General features: G+C 37.3%; 1 protein-coding gene across 11 annotated transcripts in view; it reads right to left on the bottom strand.

The window, feature by feature from the left end:
* LOC104665353 (zinc finger protein 708) overlaps positions 1-23866 on the bottom strand; it is a 55094-nt gene that overhangs the window by 5590 nt on the left and 25638 nt on the right. The window contains exons 10-11 of one of the 11 annotated variants that reach the window (XM_030925244.1): positions 17352-17370; positions 16754-16814 (exon numbers count right to left, since the gene is read on the bottom strand). The exons of the other annotated variants lie outside the window; for them this stretch is intronic. The gene's annotated coding sequence lies outside the window, so the exon portion shown is untranslated. The remainder of the gene's footprint in view (positions 1-16753; positions 16815-17351; positions 17371-23866) is intronic. 11 annotated transcript variants of the gene reach the window in all.

Here is a 23866-nt window from a genome sequence, read left to right as displayed (position 1 = left end):
GTGGAACATCTAGAGGAAATGGATAAATTCCTAGAAACATAAAATTTCCAAAGATCGAATATGGAAGAAACTGAAACCCTAAACAAACTAGTATCAAGTTCTGATACTGAATCAGTAATAAAAAATTTACCAACCAAAAAACCCCTGGACCAGATGGATTCACAGCTAAATTATACCAGAAGTACAAGGAAGAGCTAGTATCAATTCTACTGAAACTATTCCAAAAAATAAGGAGGGACTCCTCCCCTCTCATTCTATGAGGCCAACATCACTCTGTTACCAAAATCTGGTAAAGACACAATGAACAAAGAAAACTACAGTACAATATCTCTAATGAACACAGACAGAAAAATCTTCAACAAAATAGTAGCAAGCCAAATCCAGCAGCACACTCAAAGTTAATTTACCTCAGTTAACTAGGCTTTTTTCCTAGAATGCAAGGTTAGTCTAACATATGGAAATTTAAAAACGTGATTCACCACAAAGAATTAAAATTCAAAAGCTAGGCACAGTGGCTCACACCTGTAATCCCAGCACTCTGGAAGGCCAAGGCCAGTGGATCACCTGAGGCCAGGAGTTCGAGACCAGCTTGGCCAACATGGTGAAACCTGTCTCTACTAAAAATACAAAAATTAGCTGGGTGTGGTGGCACATTCCTGTAGACACAGGTACTCTGGTGACTGAGGCATGAGAATCATTTGAACCCAGGAGGCGGAGGTTGCAGTGAGCTCTCCAGCCTGGGGGATAGAGTGGGACTCTGTCTCCAAAAAAAAAAATCACCATTTCAATATACATGAGGTAAGCTTTTGATAAAACTTAACATCCCTTAATGATTTTAAAAAAAACAAACCCTCAACAAACTAAGCATTAAAGAAACATACCTCAAAATAATGAGAACCATCTATGAGAAACCCACAGCCAACATACCAACTAGACAAAAGCTGGAAGCATTCCCCTTAAAAACAAGAATGAGAGAAGAACGCCCACTCTCACCACTTCTATTCAACATAGTAATGGAAGTACTAGCCTGAAAAATCAGTCAAGAGAATGAAATAAAAGGCATCCAAAGAGGAAATGAAGAAAGTAATATCATCTCTGCTGATAAGATTCTACACCTGGAAAGACTGTGCCAAAAGGCTCCTAAAACTGATAAGGAACAGTGAAGTTTCAAGATACAAAATCAAAGTACAAAATTAGTAGCATCTCTATACACCAATAACATGCAAGCTGAGAGCCAAATCAAGAACATAATTCCATTTACAATCACCACACACACAAAGAAAAAACCAAATACCTGGGAATAGATCTAACCAACGAGGTTAAGGATCTCTACAAGGGGAACTATAAAACACTGTTGAAAAAATTATAGACAACACAATTGGAAAAACATTCCATGCTCAAAGAAGAATCAACATCTTTAAAATGGCCATACTGCCCAAAGCAATCTAGAGATTCCATACTATTCCTATCAAACTACCAATGTCACTTTTCACAGAATTAGAAAAAAACTATTCTAAAATTCATATGGAACTAAGTAAGAGTCCAAATAGCCAAAGCAATCCTAAACAAAAGAAAAAACCAAAGGCTTCATATTATCCAACTTCAAACTATACTATAAGCCTACAGTCAACAAAACAGCAAGGTACTAGCACAAAAATACACACACGGGGTGGGGTCAATATGGCTGACTAGAAGCAGTAGCATTCAGAGCTCCCACTGAAAAGAATCATAGTAAGTGTGTGAATCCTGCACCAGCAACCAAGGTATCCAGGTTCTCCCATCAGAACTGACTAGGAGGCTGGCATGATCCACAGAGAAAATAATAACAGTGTGGTGCAGCAGCCCACCTGAGAGCCACATAGGGGAGGAGAGCCCTGTCCTGCCAGCCAAAGGAGTCAGTGAGTGAGTGTGCTACCCAACCAGAAAAATCATGCTTTTTCCAGGGAACTGTACAACCCACGGATCGGAAGATCCCACTCATGAACTCATGCCACTGGGGCTTAGCATCCCAACCCTGCGGCTGCACAGATTCTCAACAGTCTCTCAGCTGGAACCTGCTTAAGCCTACAGAGCACCTGCAGGGAGGGGCGACAAGCACCACAGCTGCATCTGCCTGCTGTCTAAGCCATTGGAGCTCCTTGGCAGAGGGGCAGCAGCCAGCACTGGGACTCACAACTGCATAACACGCTAAGCTCCCAGGGTGAGGGAAGAGCAACATTCACCTCTATAGCTCCAGGTTGTGCTTTTCGCCTCCTGGAGTCAAGGAGGCTGCATGGCTTGGTCCCAAGATGTGTCTCCGACAGCCCAACGCACTGGCTGGGGCAGACTGCAGCCAGAGTGCCTCTTCAGGCCTGACCCTGTCCCATCCTTCCTCACTGGGCAGGGCTTCTCTGCAGGAACTCCAATAACTCCAGCCAGAGGCTCAGGGAAAGAACCCAGATCTCACTGGGCCTGAGCCCCTAGTGGGAGGGGTGACGGCAGTCTCTGCAGATCAACAGACTTAGTCTTTCCTCCTGGTAGTTCTGAGGAATCCAGGCAGCCCAGACAAGTGGGTTTTTCCCCAGCGAAGCACACCCCCTCCACCAAGGGACAAAGTGCTTCGTTAAACAGGTCCTATTCCATGTGCCACCCAACTAGGTGAGACCCTCCAATAGGGGTTGTCAGACACCCTATACAACAGCAATCCTACTGGCATCAGGTTGGTGCCCCCTGAGTTCAGAGATCCCAGAATGAGCAAGCACCCATCTTTGCTGTTCTCCAGCCTCCCTGAGTGACATCTCCAGGCACAGGAGTGAACCAGATGAACAGGGCCAAAGTGAACCCCCAGAAAACCGCAGTAGTCCTATAGAAGTGGGACCTGACCATTGAAAGAAAAACCAACAGAAAGCAATACAACAGCATCAACAACAACAAAAAGCCCCCACAAAAACCCCATCCAAGGGTCAGCAGCCTTAAAGATCAAAACTAGACAAACTCACAGAGAGGAGAATCAACAAAAAAATGCTGAAAATCCAAAAAGCCAGAGTGTCTCTTCTCCAAATGATTGCAACATCTCTCCATCAAGGGCATAGAACTGGACAGAGGATGAGACAGAAGACTTGACAGAAGTAGACCTCACAAGATGGGTAATAAAAAACTACACTGTGCTAAAGGAGCATGTTCTAACCCAATGCAAAGAAGCTAAAAATCTTGATAAAAGGTTAGAGGAGCTGCTAACTAAACAGTTTAGAGAGGAACATAAATGACCTGATGGAGCTGAGAAACACAGCATGAGAACTTCATGAAGCACACACAAGTATCAATAGCCAAACCAACCAGGCAGAAGAAAGGACATCAGCATTTGAAGACCACCTTGCTGAAATAAGGCATGTAGACAAGACTAGAGAAAAAAATAATAAAAAGGAATGAACGAAGGCTCCAAGAAATACGTGACTTCACAAAAAGACTGAACCTATGATTGATTGGAGTACCTGAAAAAGATGAGGAGAATGGAAACAAGCTGGAAAATATACTTCAGGATATTATCCAGGTAAACTTCCCTAACCTAGAATGCAGGCCAACATGCAAATTCAGGAAATACAGAGACCACTACTAAGATACTCCATGAGAACATCAACCCCAAGACACATACTCATCAGATTCTCCAAGGTCGAAATGAAGGAAACAATGTTAAGGGCAGCCAGAAAGAAAGGCCAGGTCACCTAAAAAGGGAAGTCTATCAGACTAACAGTAGGCCTCTCAGCAGAAACTCTATAAGCCAGAAGAGATTGGGGGCCAATATTCAACATCCTTAAAGAAAAGAATTTTCAACCCAGATTTCATATCCGGCCAAACTAAGCTTCATAAACGAAGGAGAAATAAAATCCTTTCCAGACAAGCAAATGCTGAGGCATTCCGTTACCACCATGCCTGCCTTGCAAGAGCTACTGAAAGAAGTACTAAACATGGAAAGGAAAAACTGGTAGAAGCCACTGGAAAAACACAAAAGCATAAAGACTAATGACACTATGAAGAAACTGCATCAACTAGTGTGCAAAACAGCCAAATAGCATCATGATGATGGGATCAAATTCACACATAATGATACTAACCTTAAATATATATGGGCTAAACATCTCAATTAAAAGACACAGACTTACAAATTGGATAAAGAGTCAAGACCAATTGGTATGCTGTCAGGACACACATCTCATGTGCAAAGACACATATAGGCTCAAAATAAAGGGATAAAGGAAAATTTACCAAGCAAATAGAAAGAAAAAAAAAAGCAGGGGTTACAATTCTAGTCTCTGATAAAATAGACTTTAAACCAACAAATATCAAAAAAGGCAAAGAAGAGCATTACATAATGGTAAAGGGAACAACTCAACAAGAAGAGTTAACTATTCTAAATATATATGCACCCAGTACAGGAGCACCCATATTCATAAAACAAGCTCTTAGAGACTTACAAAGAGATGCAGACTCCCACACAATAATAGTGGGAGACTTTAACACTCCACTGTCAATATTAGACAGATCAACGAGACAGAAAATTAGCAAGGATATTCAAGACTTAAACTCAGTCCTGGATCAAGTGGACCTAATAGACATTTACAGAACTCTCCACTCCAGATCAACAGAATATACATTATTCTCGGTACCAGATGACACTTATTCTAAAATTGACCACATAATTGGAAGTATAACACTCTTCAGCAAATACAAGATAACTTAAATCATAACAAACAGTCTCACAGACCACATTGCAACCAAATTAGAACTCACGATTAAGAAACTCACTCAAAACCACAAAATTACACGAAAATTGAAGAACCTGCTCCTGCATGACTCCTGGGAAAATAATGAAATTAAGGCAGAAATCAAGAAGTTATTTGATACCAATGAGAACAAAGAGACAATGTACCAGAATCTCTAGGATGCAAGTAAAGCAGTGTTAAGAGGGAAATTTATAGCACTAAATGCTCACAACAGAAAGCTAAAAAAATCTCAAATAAACACCCTAATATTACAATTAAAAGAGCTAGAGAGGCAAGAGCAAACTAATCCAAAAGTTAGCAGAAGACAAGAAATAATCAAGATCGGAGCAGACTTGAAGGAGATAGAGACATGAAAAACCCTCCAAAAAATAAATGAACCCAGGAGCTAGTTTTTTGAAAAAGTTAACAAAATAGATTGACTGCTAGCTAGATTAACAAATTAGAAAAGAGAAAAGAATTAAATAGACACAATAAAAAATGATAAAGGGGATATCACCACTGACCTCACAGAAATAAAAATTACCACCAGAGAATACCATAAATACCTCTACACGAGTAAACTAGAAAACCCAGAAGAAATGGATAAATTCCTGGACACATACACTCTCCAAGACTAAACCAGGAAGAAGTCAAATCCCTGAATAGACCAATAACAAGTTCTGAAATTGAAGTAATAATAGCCTACCAACCAAAAATTGCCCAGGACCAGATGGATTCACAGCCGAATTCTAACAGAAGTACAATGAGGAGCTGGTACCATTCCTTCTGAAACCATTCCAAACAATTGAAAAGGAGGGACTCCTCAATAACTCAGTTTATGAAGCCAGCATCATCCTGGTACCAAAACTGGGAAGAGAGACAACAAAAAAAGAAAACTTCAGGCTAATATCCCTGATGAACACTCATGTGAAAACCCTCAATAAAATACTAGCAAACCGAATCCAGCAGCACATCAAAAAACTTATCCATCATGATCAAGTTGGCTTCTTCCCTGGGATGGAAGGTTGGTTCAACATAAGCAAATCAATAAACGTAATCCATCACATAAACAGAACCAAAGACAAAAACCACATGATTATCTCAATAGATACAGAAAAGGCCTTTGATAAAATTTAACATTCCTTCATGTTAAAAACTCTCAATAAACTAGGTATTGATGGAACATATCTGAAAATAGTAAGAGCTATTTATGACAAACCCATAGCCAATATCATATTGAATGAGCAAAAGCTGGAAGTATTCCCTTTGAATATCAATACAAGACAAGGATGCCGTTTCTCACCACTCCTATTCAACATAGTATTCAAAGTTCTCGCCAGGGCAATCAGGAAAGAGAAAGAAATAAAGCATATTCAAATAGGAAGAGAGGAAGTCAATTTGTCTCTGTTTGCAGATGACATAATTTTATATTTAGAAAACTCAGTCATCTCAGCCAAAAAATTCCTTAAACTGATAAGCAACTTCAGAAAAGTCTCAGGATACAAAATCAATTTGCAAAAATCCAAGCACTCCTTTACAACAACAATAGACAAGCAGAGAGTCAAATCATGAATAAACTCCCATTCACAACTGCTACAAAGAGAATAAAATATCTAGGAATACAGCTAACAAGGGATGTGAAGGAACTCTTCAAGAAGAACTACAAACCACTGCTCAAGAAAATAAGAGAGGACACAAGCAAATGGAAAAATATTCCATCCTCATGGATAGGAAGAATCAACATTGTGAAAATGGTCATACTGCCCAAAGTAATTTACAGATTAAATACTATTCCCATCAAACTACCATTGACATTCTTCACAGAATTAGAAAAAAAACTACTTTAAATTTCATATGGAATCAAAGAAGACCCCATACAGCCAAGACAATCCTAAGTAAAAAGAACAAAGTTGGAGGCATCACGCTACCTGACTTCAAATTATACTAAAAGGCCATAGTAACCAAAACAGCATGGTACTGGTACCAAAACAGATATATAGGCCAATGAAACAGAACAGAGACCTCAGAAATAACACCACACGTCTACAACCATCTGATTTTCAACAAACCTGACAAAAACAAGCAATGGGGAAAGGATTCCCTATTTAATAAATGGTGCTGGGAAAACTGACTAGCCATATGCAGAAAACAGAAACTGAACCCTTTTCTTACACCTTATACAAAAACTAACTCAAGATGCACTAAAGACTTAAATGTAAAACCCAAAACCATAAAAACCCTAGAAGAAGATCTTGTCAATACTACTGAGGTCATAGACATGGGCAAAGACTTCATGACTAAAACACCAAAAGCAATGGCAACAAAAACAAAATTGACAAATGGGATCTAATTAAACTAAAAGGCTGGTTACCTACAGAATGGGAGAAAATGTTTACAATCCATCCACCTGACAAAGGTCTAATATCCAGAATTTACAAGAGACTTAAACAAATTTACAAGAAAAAAAAAACAACCCCAATAAAAAGTGGGCAAAGAATATGAGCAGACACTTCTTTAAAAAAGACATTTATGCAGCCAACAAACATGTGAAAAACATCTCAACATCACTGATCATCTGATAAATGCAAATCAAAACCATAATGAGACACCACCTCATGCCAGTCAGAATGACAATCATTAAAAAGTCAAGAAACAACAGATGCTGGCCAGGCTGTGGAGAAATGGAAACGCTTTTACACTGTTAGTTGGAATGTAAATTAGTTCAACCACTGTGGAAGACAGTGTGGTGATTCTTCAGGGATCAAGAATCAGAAATACTATTTGACCCAGCAATCCCATTACTGGGTATATACCCAAAGGAATACAAATCATTCTACTATAAAGACACATGCACATGTATGTTTGTTGCAGCACTATCTATAATAGCAAAGACATGGAACCAACCCAAATACCCATCAATGATAGAATGAATAAAGAAAATGTGGTACATAAACACCATGGAATACTATGTAGCCATAAAAAGGAATGAGATCATGTCCTTTGCAGGGACATGGATGAAGCTGGAAGCCATCATCCTCAGCAAACTAACACAGGGACAGAAAACCAAAACACTGCATGCTCTCGCTTGTAAGTGGGAGCTGAACAATGAGAACATATGGACACAGGGAGGAGAGCAACACACACCAGGGCCTGGTGGGGGTTGGGGGTTGAGGGGAGAGAACATAGAGGATGGGTCAATAGGTGCAGCAAACCACCGTGGCACACATATACCTATGTAACAAACCTGCATGTTGTGCAAATATATCCCCCATCTTTTTTTTTTTGAGGAAATAAAGAAAAACAAATTTTTTTTAAAAAAGGACACATAGACCAATGGAAGAGAACAGAGTACCCAGAAATAAATAGAGGCACACACTTACAATCATCTGATGTTCCACAAAGTCAACAAAAACAAGCAATAGTGAAAGGACTCCCTATTTAATAAATGGTTCTGGGATGACTGACTAACCACATGCAGACAAATGAACATAGACTGCTACATTTCACCATATATAAAAATTAACTCAAGATGATTAAAGATTTAAATTCAGAACCTAAAAAAACTAAAAATACTAGAAGAAAATCTAGCAAATACCATTCTAGACATTGACTTTGGCAAAGAATTTATGGCTAAGTCTTCAAAAGCAATTGTAACAAAAACAAAAATTGACAAATGGGACCTAATTAAAGAGTTTCTGCGCAGCAAAAGAAACTGTGAACAGAATTGACAACCTACAGAATGGGAGAAGACATTCACAAACTATGTACCTGACAAAGGCCTAATTCCAGAATCCATATGAAATTTAAATTAACAAGAAAAAAACCCATTAAAAAGTGGGTAAAGGGCAAGAGCAGACACTTCTCAAAAGAAGACATACAAGCAGCCAACAAGCATATGAAACAATGTTATACATCACTACCCATCAGAAAAATGCAAATCAAAACCACACTGAGATACCATCTACACCACTCAGAATAGTGATTATTGAAAAGTCAAAAAACAGATGCTGGCAAGTGCCAGCAGTAAAGATAATACTTATACACTGCTGATGGGAATGTAAGTAAATTAGCTCAGTCATTGTGAAAAACAGTTTGGAGATTTCTGAAAGAACTCAGAACTACCATTTGACCCAACAATTCTATTACTCAGTACACACCCAATGGAAAATGAATTGTTCTACCAAAAAGTCAATGCACTCTTATGTTCATCGCAGCACTATTCACAATAGTAAAAATGTGAACTCAGCCTAGGTGTCCATCAATGATGGACTGGTTAAAGAAAATGTGGTACGTATACACTGTGGAATACTATGCAGTCATAAAAAAACAAAAACTCATGTCCTTTGCAGCAACATGAATGTAGCTATTATCCTAAGTAAATTAACATAAGAATAGAAAACCAAAGACCATGTTCTTATAAGTGGGAACTAATCATTGGGTACGTATGAACATAAAGATGGGGAAAAGACACAATGGGGACTCATAGGGGGCAGTAAAGTGAGGAAGCAAGGGCTGGAAAACTATCTATTGGACACTATGCTCATTATCTGGGTGATGGGATCATCCAGACATCAAACCAGTGTCTTGCAATATACCCATGTAATGAACCAACACATCTACCTTGAATCTAAAATAAAAGTCAAAAATAAAAAAAATTTAAAAAAAAAGAAACAGAAAAAAATGGGGTCTTACTCTGTCCCTCAGACTGGAGTACACTGGTACAATCATAGCTCAATGTAGCCAAGCCTCAAATTCCTAGGGTAAAGCAATTCTCCTGACACAGCCTCCTGAGTCACTGAGACTACAGACACATGCCACAACAACTAATTTTAAAACAAAAAAAAAACCTTAAACACAGGGTCTTGCAATACTGCCCAGGCTGGCTTCAAGCGATCCTCCTGCCTTAGCCTCCAAAGTAGCTGGGATTAAATGCACATGCCACTGTGCCTAGCAAAATATCTATTTTAAAGATGCTCAACGAGGTAAGAAGAACATAGACAAACAAAAGAAGACAAAAATGCATGAAGAAAATGAGCTTATGAACAAAGATTAGAACTGTAAAAACACAAAGTATGGAGCTGAAAAATAACTAAATTTAAGGATTCACTAGAGGGTTAAACCACAGACTTGATCTAACAGAAAAATAACCCAACAAGCTTGATAATAGGTCATTTGAAAGTATATGGTCAGGACAGCAAAAAGAAAAAAACAGAGTGTCTAAGAGACTAATGGGATACTATCAAGTAGACCAATGCTGAGATCAGCTCGGTCGTGGGGACCCTAACCCAGCAGCACTAGAGGAATTAAAGACATACACACACAGAAATATAGCATGTGGAGGGGGAAATCAGGGGTCTCACAGCCTTCAGAGCTGAGAGCCCCGAACAGAGATTTACCCACATATTTACTGACAGCAAGCCAGTGATAAGCATTGTTTCTATAGATTATAGACTAACTAAAAGTATTCCTTACAGGAAACAAACGGATGGGCTGAAATAAAGGGATGGTCTATGGCTAGTTATCTGCAGCAGGAGCATGTCCTTAAGGCACAGATCACTCATGCTATTGTTTGTGGTTTAAGACCGCCTTTAAAGCAGTTTTCTGCCCTGGGTGGGCCAGGTGTTCCTTGCCCCGATTCCGAAAACCCACAACCTTCAGCGTGGGCATCATGCCCATCACAAACATGTCACAGTGCTGCAGAGATTTTGTTTACGGTCAGTTTTGGAGCCAGTTTATGGCCAGATTTGGGGGCCTGTTCCCAATAGGCCAGTTTACTCATAACGAGAATTCTAAAACGCAAAGAGAGAGAAAAGAGTAGAAACTTTCTTTGAAGAAATGATGGCTGAGAATTTTCCAAATTTGAGGGAGAAAATGCCCTAAAATTTAATGAAACTCTACCAACTGTAACTAGTAGCAACACAAAGAGACCCACAACAAGACACATTATAATCAGAGATTCAAAAGTTACAAACAAAGAGAATTTAGAAGACAAAAACAAAAAAAACAAAACCTGTGACTTGGCATATGCAAGGCCCATTCCTAGGATGACCAGCAAATATCTCAGCAAACAATCTCACAGGTCAGAAAGTTGAAGAATGATATAGTCAAAGTGCTGAAAAATGACAACTACCAATCAAGAAAATGTTCTCTGCCAAAACTATCCTTTAAAAATTTTGAAATAAGGAATATTCAAAATCAACAAAAGCTGAATGAATTCATATCCACTAGATCTGTTCTAAAAGAACTGATAAGTAGAGGCAGTTCTTCACATGGAAAAATAAAACGACGGTGAGTAGTAACACAAAATTATATAAAAATACAAACTGTTCTGATAACAGTAATTATATACACAAATAAAATATTCTGTATTATAATGATGGTGCATAGAATACTTTTAATTCTGCTATCGATTTTAAAAGTCAAACACTTTAAAATAACCATAAATCTGTTCTAATGGATTCATAATATAAAGTGATATAATTTGTGATATCAATAAAATACAATGGAGAGTTCATAAAGAGGCAGGATTTTTATATACAATTAAGGTTAGCACCTTGAGGTAAACTGTTAAAACTTTTAGATGTTTTACATAATATCTATGGTAACCATAAAGCAAATACCTGTAATAGATACACAGAGAGATGTGGGAAAGGAATTAAAACATGTCATTACAAAAATCAACAGAACACTAAGGGAGACAGCAAGAGAGGAAGACAGGACCAAAATAGATAAAAGACCTAAAACAAAAAATTGAACAAAATGCAATGGTGCGTCATACCTTTCAGTAATTACTTTATATATAAATGAATAAATTCAGAAGACATAATTTGGCAGAATAAATTCAAGAAACAAGATCTAACTCCATGCTTTCTAGGGAAGACCAACTTCAGATCTAAGAACACACAGAAGCTGAACATGAAAGAATGGAAAAAAATAGTGTGCAAAGTAAAATACTGTCATATTAGTTAAAATACATGTTACATCAAAACATATTACAAGAGACAAGAAAGAGCGTTATGTAATTATAAAAGGGTTCATTGTCCAGGAAGCTATAATAAATATTAACATATATGCACCTAACATCACACCTCTCAAATATATACAGCAACTAGCAAACTTTTACAGAATTGAAGCAATAAATAGCCAGCAGTACAATAGTACTAGGAGACTTTCATACTCCACTTTCAGTAATGGAAAGAATAAAAGAGATGAAAGATCAGTAAGGAAACAGAGGACTTGAACAACACTACAGACCATTAGACCTAACAGTCATATACAGAACTAACCATTCAACAGCAGAATACACAATATCCGTGACCATACATGGCACATTATCACTGATAGACAACTTGTTAAGCTGCAAAAAAAGTCTTACCAAATTTAAGCAGATGACAGTAACACAAAGCATCACTTCTTACAACAGAATAAAACTAGAAGAACAGAAAGAAAAACGGCATGTCCAAGAATATGTGGAAATTAAACTCTCAAACATACTCTTGTTCAAGATTTTGAAGACAACACTGTTAAGATGTCAATACTACCTAAAGTGATCTACTGATTCAATGTACTCTCCATCAAAATATTAATGGAACTTTTTGCACAAGTATTAAAATAATCTGAAATGTCTATGGAATCTCAAGAGACCATAGATGGATAAACAATCTTCCACAGATGGATAAACAATCTTGGGAAAGAAAAACAAAGAGGCATCATACTTTCGGATTTCAAAATATACTACAAAGCTATTGTACTCAAAACAGTGTGCTATTGACATAAAGATAAATAAAAGACGAAACAGATTGAAGAGTCCAGAAATAAATGCTCGTGTATATGGTAAACTTATATTCAACAAGGGTTCCAAGAATTCATAATGAGAAAAGGGACAGTCTCTTCAGCAAATAGGATTGGGAACACTGGAAATCCACAGGGGAAAAAATAAAGTTGGACCTTACCTTGCACATTTACAAACATGAACTCAAAATGGACTGACTTATTTTTCACAGCTACTGTAACTCGCATTTTCTATTTTCTTTTTCAGATGGTTTTCTATCAGCATACAGAGATGCCACTGATATTTCTATGTTGATTTTGTATCCTGCGATTTTACAGAACTTGTTTATTAGTTCTAACAGCTGTTTGGTGTCATGTTTATGTTTTTATTATATACAAGGTCATATTGTCTGTAAACAAGGACGATTTCATTTTTCCATTCCAATTTGGATGCCTTTTATTTCTTTCTCTTGACTAATTACTCTGGCTAGGACTTCAAGTACTATCTTGAATAGGAGTGGTGAAAATGGGTATCCTTATCATGTTACAGATCTCAGAGAAAAAGCTTTCATCTTTTCCCTGTTTGGTATATTAACACTGGTTTGTCATATTTACTGTGTTGAGATACATACCTTCTATACATAATTTGCTTAGAGTTTTCACTATAAAGAAAGTTAAAGTTTGTCAAATACTTTTTTGTGCATACAAATAACTACAAAAAATTAAATACCCAGCAATAAACTTAAATAAAAAAGTGAAAGATCTCTATACTGAAAATCATAAAACATGGATGAAAAAATGAAATACACGTGAATAGATGAAAATATACTGTTTATATATTGGAAGAATATTATTAAAATGGGCCGGGCACAGTGGCTCACGCCTTAATCCCAGCACTTTGGGAAGCTGAGACGGGTGGATCACCTGAGGTCAGAAGTTCAAGACCAGCCTGGCCAACATGATGAAACCCCGTCTCTACCAAAAAAAAAATACAAAAGTTAGCTGGGTGTGGTGGTGGGCGCCTGTATTCCCAGCTACTTGGGAGGCTGAGGCAGGAGAATTATTTGAATCCAGGAGGCAGAGATTGCAGTGAGCCGAAATCGCGCCATTGCACTCCAACCTGGGTGACAAGAGCAAGACTTGATCTTAAAAAAAAAAAAAGAATATTATTAAAAGGGGCATGCTACCCAAAGTGACCTATAGATTTAATGCAATTTCTATCAGAATACCAATGACTTTCTTCAAAAAAATAGAAAAAAAAAAAAAAAAAAAAAATCTAAATGTACATGGAACCACAAAATACCCTGAATAGCCAAAGCAATGCTGAGCAAAAGGAACAAGGCTCAAGGCATCACACTACCTGACTTCAAAATTTACTACAAAGCTACAGTACCCCAAACAGCATTATACTGGCATGAAAACAAACACGTAGACCAATATGCCCAATGAGTCTGTAGATAAATTCATGCACCTAAAGCTGACTGATTTTCAACACAGATGTCAAGAACACACTTTGGGGAAAAGACAATCTCTTTAATAAATGGTACAGGAAATATTGAGTATCCATATGCAGAAGAGTAAGACTAGACCCCTAACTCTCATCACATACAAAACCAACTCAAAATGGATTATAGACTTAAATGTAATGCCCTAAACTATGAAACTATTAGATGAAAGCAGGGCAAATACTCTACAACATTGGACTCGGAAAGACTTCAAAGCCAAGGCAACCTAAGCAAAAACAGGCAAATGAGATTACATCAACCTAAAAGACTTTTGCATATGAAATGACATAACATAGTGAAGAGACAACGTAGACAATGGGAGAAAATATTCACAAATGATACATAATGAGAAGAGGCTAATATCAAGTATATAAGAAATCTGAAATCTGAAAATAAAACAAACATACAATTCAATTTAAAAACGTGCCACAGACCTTCATAGACATTAGTGAAAAGAAGACATACAAATGCCCAAAAGGTACATAAAAAGATGTTCAGCATCACTAATCATCAAGGGAATGCAAATATAAACCACAATGAGATACCACCACACTCTAGTTAAAATGACTATAACCAAAAAGACAAAAAATATAACTCAAACAAGTATTGGAGAGGATGTGAAGAAAAAGGAACACATATATACTGTTGATGGGATTGTAAAGTAGTATGGCCACTATAGAAGAGTATGGAGGTTCCTGAAAAATTAAAAATACAGCTGTCATATGATTTAGCAATTCTACTATTGGGTATATATCCAAAAGAAAGGAAATCAATGTGTCAAAAACACAGCTGCTTTCCCATGTTTACTGCAGCACTCTTTCTAATAGCCAAGATATGAAATCAATCCAAATGTACAGGAAGAGAAAAATGGATAAAGAAAATGCGGTGTAAACGCACAATGAAATATTATTCAGCCATTAAAAGAAGAATAAAATCCTGTCCTTTGCAATAACATGGATGAACCATGAGATATTATGTTAAGTGAACAGGCCATATACAGAAAGATAAACCCTTCATGGTCTTACTCAAATGAGTAACAAGAAAAAGAAAAGAAAAGAAAAGAAAAGAAAAGAAAAGAAAAGAAAAGAAAGAGAGAGAGAGGAAGGAAGGAAGGAAGGAAGGAAGGAAGGAAGGAAGGAAGGAAGGAAGGAAGGAAGGAAGGAAGGAAGGAAGGAAGGAAGGAAGGAAGGAAGGGGGGAAGGAGAGAGAGAAAGAGAGAGAGAGAGAAAGAAACAAAGAAAAAGAGAGAAAGAGAGAAGGAGAGAAGGAGAGAAAGAGAGAAAGAGAAAGACAGGAAGAGAGAAAGAGAAGAGAAGAGAAAGGGTGGAGGGGCAGGGCACAGTGGCTCACACCTGTAATCCCAGCACTTTGGGAGGCCAAGTGGGGGGCGGATCATTTTAGTTCAAGAGTTCAAGACCAGCCTGGTCAATATAGTGAAACCCCATCTCTACTAAAAATACAAAAACTTAGCTGGGCATAGTGGCACGTGCCTGTAATCCCAGCTACTCAGGAGGCTGAGGCAGGAGAATAGCTTGAACCCAGGAGGCAGAGGTTGCAGTCAGCTGAGATCACGCCACTGCACTCCATCCTGGGTGACAGAGCTAGACTCTGTCTAAAAGGAAAAAAAGTTGATATAAGCAGAGAGTATAACAGTGGTTACCAGAGACTGAAGGGGGAGGAATAGAAAGAGGTTAACAGGTATAAAGTTACAATTACATAGGAGAAATAAGTTCTGGTGTTCTATTACACAGTATGATAACAATAGTTAATAGAAGGGTATTGCATATTACAAAATAGCTAGAAAAGGCCAGTCACAGTGTTACATGTCTACAACCTGCACTTTGGAAGGCTGAAGCAGGAGGACCACTTAAGGTCAGGAGTTCAAGGCCAGCCTGGACAATGTAATGAGACCCTATCTCTGCAAAAATTCTTAAAAATTAGCCAGGCATGTTGGCACATGCCTGTAGTCCTAGCTACTTGGGGAGCTGAGGCAGGAGGATCACTTGAACCCAAGAGTTTGAAGTTATGGTGAACTACAACTGTGCCACTGCACTTCAGTCTGGGTGACAGAGTGAGATCCTGTCTCTACAAACATTAAAATTAAAAAAAATATATATATATATAGCTAGAAGAGAAACTTTTGAATGTTCTCACCACAAAGAATTACCAAATACATGAGGTTATGCACTAAACACCCTGATACGATCATTATATAACACACACACATATATATATATAATTGTACCCCATAAATATGTACAATTAACATTGTATCAATTGAAAAAGTGAACCAAAACTTAAACATAAAACCTTATAAATATAAAACTCCTAGAAGAATACAAAAGGGGAAGGCTTGGTCATGAAAACTGGTCTTGGCAATGATTTTTTGGATATAATATCAAAGGGTGAGGCAACAAAAAGCAAGAACATACACATGGGACTATGCCCGTTTATCCAAAATATTCCAAACATATTCACAACAGAACATGGAATAGATGTTTGCACACCCATGTACCCTGCAACATTACTCCCAAAAGACAATACCTGGAAGCAATCAAAATGTCCCTTATTGGATGAGCCGATTAAACAAATGTGGCACACGTACACAACAGAACATTACTGAGCCTTAAAAATCAGAGACATTTTGACAAGTATTATAATACAGAAAAACTCTGAGGACATTACGTTAGGTGAAATAAGATAGTCAAAAAGAAAGAGACGCTGTTTGATTACACTTACATAAAGTATCTACAGTAGCCAAACTCATAGAAACATTAAGCAGAATGGTGCTCTTCAGGAGCTGCAGAGAAGTGTGGAAATGACAATTTGTTGTTTAATGGGTATTCACTTTGACTTTTGTAAAATAAAAATGGTCTACAAATCTCTTGTAAAACAATATGACTATACTTAACACTAATAAACTACACTTAAAAATGTTTGAGATGATGATTGTATGTTTTCACCATTAAAAATTTGACTACTTAAAAGAAATAGTTACAAAATGTTTCAAAAACCACCTTCAAAGAACAAAAGTGTTCCTCTCACATAATTATATAGATCCAAACAATAGATTGTGAATTGAAGATTATTTCCTTAACTACTCATCTAGACAGAATAAAGCAATCATTAACAGCTAAGAAAAAATATATATACAAGATAAGTCATAAACAAAGTAGAGGCAATATTTATACAGATTAATAATACGTGGTATTTTATAAGCAACAGGCGTATAGCTAATTCATATATAAATAAAACATCATATTGTCTTAAAGTGTACAGAGTTGAAAATTATCATCCAGTTCATAATATCAAGGTTGAAAAGCAAAAATACAATTACCTGATCTAAGGAAACCTACCTGAAAAAAAAGAAACACAATCATATGGAATCAATAACAAGAATAAGACAAATTTTAGTGCATAAAATAGTAAGCACATCATAGATATTCTATTAAAAAATAATGCTTTATATATTTACAATATCAACTGTGTGCACCCATGAAGAACAGGCATTTTGAATCATTGCCATTCAATAAATGGCAGTAAAATGTCACAGGAAATGCATTACAATCATTAATAATTAGCTCTAATGAAAAAAATTTAATGAATAAATACTTAAAAGACACTAGGAAGACTTCTTTATCATGTTATCAATATACTGGTGCTATGCTTACATAAAATATAATGGCTATAATAAAGTCTTTAGAAGCTAAAAAAAGTTTTCTATTTCCTAATACAGGAACAACATAAATGTTGCAAAATATGGTGAGAATTACTGAAATGTAAAGTCAGTATTTGGGATTACATTACACATCATTTAAATACAGACTAAAAAAATATAAACTTTAATTCTCTTTTGCTTGCAGTAAACTTAAACTTATAATCAAACATATTAATAAATATGTGGTACCCACTAGTAATCTAATTGACATCTTATACAATGTGTACATGTGAGCATTTTATTTCAGAACTTTTGAATCTAAAAATCAGACAAATTTGATATATATTTCAGAAAGGGAAACATATAGGATTAGAAACATAAACAAGATGACAGAATAGGAGGCCCCCATGCATATTTCTCACAACACAATGTGGCAGCCATGCCAAACACAACTGCCTTTATGGGAGCTTTGTGAGCCAGGTCAGAATTTCTGATGCCCAGCTGGAGCCCAAGATCAAGGAGGACAATTTGAGGACAAGTCCTGAACCGAAGGGTAGGCTTATTGATCATGGTTCTGGACACAAAACAAAAACACTGCCATATCCCACTGTAGATTTAGCTACAGCTCACTTGGCCTTGGTCCTGCCGCTCAAAAAATCTTCCAAGAATCCAGGAGGATTCATTCCCACCTGAGATTCAGGTGACAGGCCTGAAGATCCTGGTCCTGCCTGTGCTCCCTGAATAAGGCAAAATCTGTCTCTGTCACCTCTCAGTCATGGTCTGGAAAAAATCCTGTCCACACAGAGACCCTCAGGAAAAAAACGTCCATCTGTGCCCCTGGATGTAGAACTGTCAACACTGACCCAAATGGGAATCCTTAAGTGGCACTGAAACTTTGCTCCAGTTTCATGCAGACACAGGTCAGGAGCTTTGCTCAACCTGGGACCTGCCGGAAAACACACACATCTGTGCCCCTGGAACTACACTTGCTGACATTAGTCTCACTACGAATCTTAAAGCAGCCTTGTAACCTAGGTCTACTTTCTGTCAACCAGGGTCTGGGAACAGTCCTGCTCACCCAGAAACCTGGAGGGAGACATGTCATGGGCCCAGAGGCAGCTGAGATTTTGAATCAGTTCCAGCCCCGCTCAGCTGTAATCAGGGGTCAGGCATGTCAATCAGTGACTTGTTCAATGACTGGATGAAAGCACTCTCAGAGACTCAGCAGAAGCCACAACTGTCCACATCTATTCTATTAGCACCCCACTCTGCAGAAACAACTACAATTCCTTATCTTAGAACCAGCCCCAATGCTCACGAGCCTGAAGAAAGTTGTCTTCCCAGAGAACAGACAGGATCCATGACTATCTATGCCCTGCTAATAGTTCTCTCAACCATAAAACCCACTGCAGACCCAGTAGCACTCATGTAACACGGCTCCAACACACTCAACTGCAGTATTAGTCAAAATCTCATCAGCTCAGGATCCGAAAGAAGAAAGTATTTATTTTCCAAAACTAGTCTATAATGACTGGAAGAGATGTTTGCTCCTTCACATTCAGGGACATAAACATAAGCCTACACAGATTATAAAGAATCAGGCAAACCACCATCACCAAAGGAAACTAAAAAGTCCTAGTAATCATCTCCAAAGAAATGGAGATCTGAAAGTTGGCTGATGAAGAATTCAAAACAATCATCTGAAAGAATTTCAGTGAGATGCAGAAGAACACAAATAGATAACTAAAAAGTTTTATAATCCAATATTTGAACAAAATGAGAGTTTTAATAGAGAAACAGAAACCATTAAAAGGAACAAAATAGAAATCTTGGAACTAGAGTGAACGATGAAAGAACTGAAAAAACTATAACAGTTTTAACAAGAGACTCAATCATGAAAGAAAAAAAAAAGTCAGCAAACTTAAAGACAGGTCATTTGAAAGTAATCAATTAGAAAAAATATGAAAGCATGAAGGAAGCATATAGCCTGTATAGTATATCATAAAGTGAACAAATATACATATTTTAGGATTTTCAGAAGAAGAAAGAAAGAGGAAAAAAAGATTAAAGATATAATGTCTTAAAACTCCCCAAATCTGGAAAAGAATATGAACAACCAGTTTCATAAAGCTCAAAATACCTACGGCAAGAAGAACCTAATGAAGATTCCCCTGGGACATATCATAATTAAATTGTCAAAATTCAAAGACAAAGCAAGAATCATGAAAGCAGCATGAAATAAGAGATTCTTCACATACAAGGGAAACTTTATGATGTTATCAGTAGATTTTTTAGGAGAAACCTTACAGGCCAAATGGGAGTGATACTATATATTAAAAGAAAGAAGGAAAATTAAACAAAAAAGACAACTAAGTAGGCTACACACAACAAAGCATCATTTAGAAATAAAAGAGAGATGAAGACAAGACCTTCCCCCTCACCAAACAAAAAAGCTAAAGGAATTCATCACCACTAGACCTGTCTTGAAATGCTAAAGGACTAAAGGGAATTACTCACATTGAAATGACGAAATGCTAACTAAACATGAAAACAGTAAAACTACAAATATCACTGGAAATGGTAAACAGTGAAATTCAGGATACTCAAATACTGTAATGGTGGTACATAAATCACTTTTAATTCTAGTATAAGAACTATAAAACAAAAGTATTTTTAAAAAGTATAGCTACGATAATGTGTTAATGAATACAAAATATAAAAAGTTTTAAAATGTGACACATATAGTATAAAATGTGTGAAGGGGAGGAAAATTGTAGGGTTTTTCTATGCATAAAAGTTGAATTATTATCATCTTAAACTAGACTGTTATATGATGTTTTATGTAACTCTTATAACCACTGGGGGAAAAAAAGAAACTGTAGTAGATACAAGAAAAAGAGAAAGTAAAGTATATAAAAACAACAAAAACATGACAAAAAATTAACATAACCAAATCATAAGAGGAAAAAAGAAACAAAATAGAAAACAAACTTATAAGAGTTACCCATCAATAATTACATATAAAGAGATTAAATTATCCAATAAACAGACACTGAATGTCACTTCCAAAATTTAGGTTAAAATTTAATAGCCACTGTGATACAATTAAGAAATGGGACTTTTAAGAAGTGATTAGGCCATCAGAGCTCTGCCTACATTAATGTATTAATGTCCTTATCACAGCAGTGGGTTAATTATCACAAGTGTGCTTTTGTTATAAAAGGGAGCTCTCAGCCGGGCACGGTGGCTCAAGCCTGTAATCCCAGCACTTTGGGAGGCCGAGACGGGCGGATCACAAGGTCAGCAGATCGAGACCATCCTGGCTAACATGGTGAAACCCCGTCTCTACCAAAAAACACACACACAAAAAAAACTAGCCGGGCGAGGTGTCAGGCGCCTGTAGTCCCAGCTACTCGGGAGGCTGAGGCAGGAGAATGGCGTGAACCCGGGAGGTGGAGCTTGCAGTGAGCTGAGACCCGGCCACTGCACTCCAGCCTGGGCAACAGAGCGAGACTCCGTCTCAAAAAAAAAAGAAAAAAAAAAAGGGAGCTCTCTCCCACTCATGCCTTTGGCCGTGTTATTATGCAGCAAAAAGGTCTACACCAGAAGCCAATGTCACGCTCTCTGCCTTCCTTGCCTCCAGAATCATAGGCTAACTCGTATTCCTTATAAATCACCCATTTCCTTATAAAATACCCTGTGATATTCTGATATAGCAGCACAAAACTGATTTAAAACAGAGAGTGGCTGAATGAATTTTTAAAAATCCAGTGACAGGTTGCTTACAAGAGACTCACTTTTGATTTAAGGACAAACATAGGCTAAAAGTGAAAGAACTGGAAAGGATATTCCATACAAATGATAAACAAAAGAGTGCAGGTAGGGGTAGTTATACTTACATTAGATAAAACAGACTGACAAAATCTGTCACAAAAGACAAAGGAGTTAACTATATAAGAATAGGTTAATTTGTCCAGAGGATAGAGCAAGTAAATAGACATATGCAGCCAATACTGGAATACCTAAATATATAAGGCAAACATTAACAGAACTGGAAGGAGAAATACACAGAAATACAACAAAAGAGAGTGTTAGTACCCTACTTAAAAATGGATAGATCATTCAAGCACAACATTAAGAAAACAGTGCACTCCTATAACACTATAGACTAAATATACATATATATCCCATCCAACAATATGAGAATACAGTCTTCTAAGAATACATGAAATATTCTCCAGGATAGATCACATGTTAAACCAAAAGTAAAAAACAGTAAGTCTTTTCAAATTTATAAAGATTAAAATTATATCAAGTTTTTTTTCTGATTGCACTGATATAAAACTGAAAATCAATAGCAGAAAGAAAATTGGAAACTTACAAATATGTAAATATTAAACAACACACTCCACAAAAATCAATGGGTTAAAGAAGAAATCAAAAGAAAAATCTAAACATACCCTGAGACAAATGAAATTGGAAACACAAGAAACCAAAACTTGTGTGACGCAATCAAAACAGTTCTAATAATTTATAATAATAAAGTTCTACATTAAGAAAAAAAAAAAAAGGCCAGGCGCCGTGGCTCACGCCTGTAATCCCAACATTTTGGGAGGCCGAGGTGGGTGGATCACGAGGTCAGGAGATCAAGACCATCCTGGCTAACACAGTGAAACCCCATCTCTACTAAAATACAAAAAAATTAGCCGGGCGTGGTGGTGGGCACCTGTAGTCCCAGCTACTCGGGAGGCTAAGGCGGGAGAATGGCGTGAACCTGGGAGGCAGAGCTTGCAGTGAGCCAAGATCGCACCACTGCACTCCAGCCTGGGCGACAGAGTGAGACTCCGTCTCAAAAAATAAAAAGAACCAAAAAGATGTTGAATAAGCAATCTAACTCAATTCCTCAAGAAACTTGAACAAGAACAAAATAATCCCAATCCCAATGTTAGCATAATTATGGAAATAATAAGAATTAGAACAAAAAGACTAGAAAGACAATAGAAAAGATCAAAGAAACTGAGTTGAGTTTTTCAAAGAAAACAAAATTGAGAAACCTTTGGCCAGATTAAACAAAGGAACAAAAAGAGAGAGGACTCAAAAAATTACAAATGGGCTGTGTGCACTTGCTCATGCCTGTAATCCCAGCGCTTTGGGAGCCCAGGAGTTGGAGACCAGCCTTGGCAACATGGCGAAACCCCTCTCTCCAAAAAGTACAAAACTTAGCTGAGCATGGTGGTATGCACCTATAGTCCCAGCTACTTGGGAGATGGGAGAATCACCTGAGCCTGGGAAGATGAGGCTGCAGTGAGTCATGATCATGCCACTGCACTTTGGCCTGGGCATCCGAGTGTGACCCTGTCTCAAATAAATAAATACATACATAATGAGTCATGACAACTGACAACACACAAATACAAAGAATAATAAGAGACTACTATGAACAATCATATGACAGCAAATTGGATAACTCAGAAGAAATAGATTCTTAGAAATGAATGACTCACCAAGATTAAATCACAAAGAAACAGAAATACTGAACAGACCAATAATAAGAAAGGAGATGGAAGCAGTTATAAAAAATCCAATGAGAAAAAGCCCATGACCAAATGACTTCATGGGTGAATGGTATCACACATTTAAAGATTAATTAATGTCCATCCTTCTCAAATTCTTCCAAAAAATTGAAGGGAAAAAACACTGCCCCTTAGTTTGCATGTAATGAAAAGTGGGTATATGAGTACATGACTGCAGAACTGCTCCTCTCAGCACACTGCCTACAGGGGAGCCTCACTCCACAGGAGCAGTCATAGAGTTCCAACACTGCCAGCTCAATAAAGCTGTTTTCTTCTACCACTGCCTTGCATTTGAATTCTTCCTGAGTGAAGCTATGAACCTTCCCAGTATAAGCCCCAATCTGGGGGCTCACCTGCCCTGCAACAAGAGCAATTAGGTAAGGAAAATAAATAAAAAGCACTCACACCAGCAACAAAGAATTATAATTCTCTCTGCTTGCAGATTAGGTGATTTTATATACAGAAAACCCTGAAGAGTATAAAAAAAGAGTTAGAGCTAATAAACTCATTCAGTAAAGTTGAGGTCACAAAATTAACATACAAAAATTAGTTGCGTTTCTACATACTAACAATAAACAATCTGAGAAAAAAAGTTAAGCAAACAATCTAATTTATAATAGC

The sequence above is a fragment of the Rhinopithecus roxellana genome, chromosome 20, assembly GCF_007565055.1.
Source record: "Rhinopithecus roxellana isolate Shanxi Qingling chromosome 20, ASM756505v1, whole genome shotgun sequence".
In the NCBI taxonomy this organism is placed as follows: domain Eukaryota; kingdom Metazoa; phylum Chordata; class Mammalia; order Primates; family Cercopithecidae; genus Rhinopithecus; species Rhinopithecus roxellana.
This window is presented reverse-complemented; position numbering and strand designations above follow the sequence as displayed.